We start from the raw sequence: 6000 nt of genomic DNA, 5'->3' as shown, positions 1-6000 counted from the left end.
GACAAACTTAGAGTGGTTACAATCACCCGGGTTTAAATCTTGTTCAAATTGATTTGTTTTTGATGCCATATTTAAACTTAAGCTGGCAGACGGCTATCTGGTAAGGGGCATGACATTTATTCCCAAACATGCACAAAGTGGAGCCAATCACAACAGACACTGGCCCAGCTGACCAATCCTGGCACATTACGTATTTCAGAAGGCGGGCCTTCATTTGATACAGGAACTAAAAAAGAATGTGTTTTTCGAACAACCTAGTATCAGAGCCTATTCTGGTACACCCCAAAACAAATCAATACTATGAAAAAGAGCATAACAGAACCCCTTTAAACCACATCTGCATTATAACCTCACAGACATAGCAAATAATCATATTCAGCTCTTATCTGACAATTAAAAAAAATCACATATTACTGTGTATTTGCCCTAATGAGGTGCATTTGCCACATACTTTATTGGGGATGACCTGTTTCAGAAAATTAAGCATTATAAAATTGACCTTTATTCCTTGAAATGCAGGAATTGCTTTAATGTCTTTATTACTTTGGAACATAATGGTAACTTTACTGAAATTATTAGAAAATATATACTGTATCACCTGTATGTGACTGACAAATGCTGCATCTAGAAAATGCAGTCTTCAAAAAATTATACTTCTCCATTTGTTATTATTATTATTATTTTTAAACGTAAATACTAAATGAAAAACAATGCTGTTACTGTGAATATTTTGTAAGGCAGCATCAATTGAAGTGCTTTATACAGATATTTTATGCTTTTACCGGTGTTTTGCGGTTCAGTCAGATTGATTGAGAAAAAATGGAGATAAAAGTCTGACCAGGAGACAACATCACTCTCTTCTGTGATCGCTCTGTAACTTCTGGTTCCCACATTGTATGGTTAAGAAACTGCACTCATGTAAATCATCACTCTTTTTTTTATAAATGTCAAAGTTTTTGAATAATATAAAAAACAAAAACAAAAAATAAATAAAATACAAAATAAAAAAAGCTTCAGTATTTACAGTGTTGTATCAAATATTATTAAAACATTTAAAATAACTCTAATTTGGTTTAATTTATTGGATTAACAATCAATCAATAAATGCATCCTATGTTCATCTCAATAATCCATCCTTCCATCAATCCATACATACATGCTTCAAGCCTTGAATTGGATTTTATTAACATTATTTTGTTTTTTATCAATATGCCCTTTTGTGCCATTAAGTAAAATGCATAAAACATACTGTATAATTGAAGAACAGCAGCTTAATGCAGATCTAAATGTAACTCCAGCACTGAATCACAATTACTTTATTTGTTGTGCGGCACTCAGTTTTCTGGGTTCTTACAGCTATGAAGACAACAGGTATAGCATTAACATGAGTAAAATGGGCATCAATATGCAACAAAATGAAGAGCCTGTTGATCAACAGGATGTTACAATGGTTTCTCTCAACTGTTTGCTCGCCCTCTCTCTCTCTCTTTCTCTCTCTTCTTGTGGTCAGCTGTAAGTACCTACCTCAAATGTTTCCACAGTACCCTAAAACAGACATTTGTCTGTCTGTTATATATATTTTGCAGAAACTTCATAGCATTAATTCAATTTAGATTTGTCATTAAATGCTCCAGAATCGACTTTTGTGGTGGATTAATTAACAACAAGTCAACACTGTCAGGGTTTGGTAAGGGAGGAACTCAAGTGCAGACAGGATTCAACAAAAAAGGGTTTATTTACAAAAGGGGAAAACAAAACCCACGAGGGGGAAAACAATAGCTAGGGAAAAGACTAAATAACAAAACAAGATTGGGCAGACAAGATAAAGACACTTAACACTAACTATAAACAAACACTCACGGTATTACAAAGACTTCTTCAGGGATGACAATCACAATTGTGGAACAATCTCAGACGAGGAAACAATCACAAATCACAGTCACAAATCTTAGGGTACAAATCTCAATGAACCGACGCAAGACAGAGCACACTAGGAAAGCTAAATAGGGGAACTAATCAAGACACGACAGGTGGCACAGATGGGACAATCAAGACAAGACTAGGATAACAAGGGGGGCGGGGCAAGGGAACGAGACAACACAAGCACATGGCCCAAAGGCAAGGCCATGTGCTAGTACACAAAACACGGGTCTGTCATGATCCTGCCTCAAGACTAGGAAAAATCAAGGACACAAGGGCAGAATCATGACAGAACCCCTCCCTTAAGGAGCGGCTTCCAGACGCTCCTCAAGGGAACATCAAACACGGGACATGACTGACATGACAGACTGGGACACAGACACAAACCAACAAGACATGACAATTAGTAACAACGGCAAACATGAATACACCACGGCAGGGTTAGGGTGACAAATAAAAAAAAAAACAAACAGGGAAGGGGAGGAGGCGGGACCACAAAGTTCATGGGGGACAGACCAGGGTGGGTAGGTGAGGCAGGAGTCTTAGGAGGGCGGGACGAAGGCTGACGACGAGGGGTCCGGGCAGGTCTGGGTGGTGAGGGGTCTTGGGACAACTGACAGAGGACATGACAGGAGCAGACACAGGACGAGGGACGACAACAGCTGGACGAGGGACGACTATATCAACGGGACGCGGGGGGACAACAGGACACATGACAACATCAGCTGGACACGGGGAGACAACATCTACTGGGCTCGGGGAGACAACAGGACACGGGGAGACAACGGCTGGACACTCGGGACTTCTGGGGACAGGGTCTGGGGACAAGACAGGACTGACGGGGACTTCTAGGATCTGGACAAGACTAGACAAATAATCTGAGAAGGCTTTAGCAGCTAGGATAATTGGCATCTCCTTACGAGATGAGACAGACTGTACTAGAGTCTTTGTTGCAGAGTCGGCCACGGCACTCTCATCCGCTCTCACGACTGCAGACTTGCATACAGCTCTCTTCTTTGCCGGCTCGGGCACGCTCTCCGCTGCTGGCTCGGGCACGCTCTCCGCTGCTGGCTCGGGCACGCTCTCCGCTGCTGGCTCGGGCACGCTCTCCGCTGCTGGCTCGGGAGGAGACAGGGTCACAGGACCGGCAGGCCCCTTCTTCTTCCCCTCCTCCTCAGGCGCAGTGCAGAGGCTACAGCTGGGTCAGAGGCGGGTTGGGGGAGTTTGGTCTCGGGCAGGGCAGCCTCAGACGCCGAAGACTCTGAAGCTGACTCCCAAGAAAACCGTCTCCCTCGCTTGTTGGGGAGACTTAAGGTAGTGGGAGGTGCCTCAGGATCTTGGGAGGGACTTGCCTGATCCCCCAGGGTTGCCACGGCCAGGACACGACCCTCTGGGATCATTGGCAGCTGGGTAGGTGGAGGGGACCTCTGTGGCTCCTCCTGGGAGATGCTCTCCCACAGCCGGGCATAATTCTGAAGGATCCACTCCCCCTCGGGCGAGTATGGGAGGGTGACCCCCTTCCTGTCGGTGGGGGATGACATCCAACATTGACGACAGGACTCCAACAAGTGTTGGAGCTCGGGGGACCTCCTGCCTGCTGAATTCCTTTTTGGTCGGTTCATTCTGTCAGGGTTTGGTAAGGGAGGAACTCAAGTGCAGACAGGATTCAACAAAGGGTTTATTTACAAAAGGGGAAAACAAAACCCACGAGGGGGAAAACAATAGCTAGGGAAAAGACTAAATAACAAAACAAGACTGGGCAGACAAGATAAAGACACTTAACACTAACTATAAACAAACACTCACGGTATTACAAAGACTTCTTCAGGGATGACAATCACAATTGTGGAACAATCTCAGACGAGGAAACAATCACAAATCACAGTCACAAATCTTAGGGTACAAATCTCAATGAACCGACGCAAGACAGAGCACACTAGGAAAGCTAAATAGGGGAACTAATCAAGACACGACAGGTGGCACAGATGGGACAATCAAGACAAGACTAGGATAACAAGGGGGGCGGGGCAAGGGAACGAGACAACACAAGCACATGGCCCAAAGGCAAGGCCATGTGCTTGTACACAAAACACGGGTCTGTCATGATCCTGCCTCAAGACTAGGAAAAAGCAAGGACACGAGGGCAGAATCATGACAAACACAACAGGAAATAATTACAATGCAAAGCAAAACAGTCTTCAACTAGTAGCTAATATTCAAAGTCTGTTCTTTCAGGTGCACTCAGAAATGTATCTTTATTAAAAAAATAAAGAAATAAGTAAATCTACATATAAAGTAGAAAATATGTCTAAACATGAGATAACAGTAATAGCATTTATTTTACATGTAAGTCCTGACACTGTTATTATGATAATATGAGTAATATTAGAATGTTAAATTTGTATATGTATATCTAAATTTCATATTAGTCTGCATATATGCCTTTTGTTTCAGTATAATATATCAAATGATAATTTTATCTTTTTAGGTGGTGTATATATGGAACTAACAGTAATTTATGTGAGAATTTGGCTATTGTAAGTTTGTCAATTGCAAAGATTCAGTTACATATCATGTGTTATGATAATTATTAAAGAAAACAGTGATCAAGATGTATATCCACATGAAGGCTATTAAACATTATAAAGTGGTCTTTAGGGGCCACAGAATGTAAGAAGTGGTTTGTTGTTTAATGTGTGAATTCATTCTTGTTGTGTGCACAGGTTCTATTTCCAGTAAAGAGAGTCCAGCATCTCTAGAAGTTCTAGTAGTTCTTTAGAAGTGTTCTAACAACTAAAAAGTGTCCAGTGGTATTTGTGACTGGTATTATTTTTGCTAACGATATGTTTAAGGAGTAAGGTAAGCTCTTCTCTCAGAAAGAAGCACAGGAAACCACACCTTGTGAATATATGTGTGCATTTTAAAGTGCAATATCTGAGCTGCTTGCATAGAGCCCACAAGTGTAATGGAACACACACACACACACACATATTACAAAAAATTCCATCCCTTAAGTTTATCAAAAATCTTTAGCAGAAATATGTCCCACCGCAGCTAATCAAATAAGAGCGGACATCCGCACTGAAGACCCTCACCTTCATCAGTCCCTGAGATGGAGCGAGCAAGAGTTACAGTCATCATACATGTGTGTACGGGCATATATGTGTTTTTAAATTAGATATTTTATGACATTGTATTGATTAGATTTTCAGTCCTCTTTCATTTATTTTAACTTGTATTTTCTTTTGCATGTGTTTTGTTTCAGCAGAGAGCCTTAAAAAATGTATATATATATATATATATATATATATATATATATATATATATATATATATATATATATATATATATATATATATATATATGAATACAGTTCAAAAGAGTAAAAGAGTTATGATCACCCAATGGCTCTATCTAGTGGCTAATAGTCAATGTTGAAACTAGTCTGGTTTTCCATACAATTACAGATGATGACGTCAAAATCACTTACCCACAAACCATTTCATCAGGCAATTATACAGAAATACTTTGATGACAGACTTTGCTTGGACATTTCAGAATGATCATATAACAACATATCATATGCGGATCAATATCGGTCCGCTGGTTAGTTAGGATTTACCTTCCTGGCCTGGTCTTCAATGGCAGGGCAGAAACAGCATTTGCTTGAGCAGACTGATATAGGTATATATCGTAAACATTGCATGCTGCATTACAAGATGCAACAGGGGCTTTTTGATGCAACAGGATGTAAGAAGTGGTTTTCTTGTGTGAATTCAGTGCTAGCTATTCACAGAGTCCAGCCTTCTCTTTTTTTTTCTAAGGTAACGTTTAAACCACAAATGTTTCCAGTGGTCTTTGTGATTGTCCTCTTGCAAATATTTACTTCTTTTTTGGTCATTTTAACAATCTGTATATAAATTAGTTTATTTTACAGGTCTTTTTTTTGACAAGTTCACATTTTTTTTATATTGATTTATTTTTTAATTAATTCAAATTATGTATTTTAAATTGAGTAAATATATAAAATAAATATAATTTTTATTGGAGCATTCAAAATCCATGATAATCTAATTATTA

The sequence above is a fragment of the Carassius gibelio genome, chromosome A1 (assembly GCF_023724105.1).
Source record: "Carassius gibelio isolate Cgi1373 ecotype wild population from Czech Republic chromosome A1, carGib1.2-hapl.c, whole genome shotgun sequence".
Lineage (NCBI taxonomy): Eukaryota > Metazoa > Chordata > Actinopteri > Cypriniformes > Cyprinidae > Carassius > Carassius gibelio.
The sequence above is the reverse complement of the archived record's forward strand: the minus strand, read 5'-3'. Positions refer to the sequence as shown.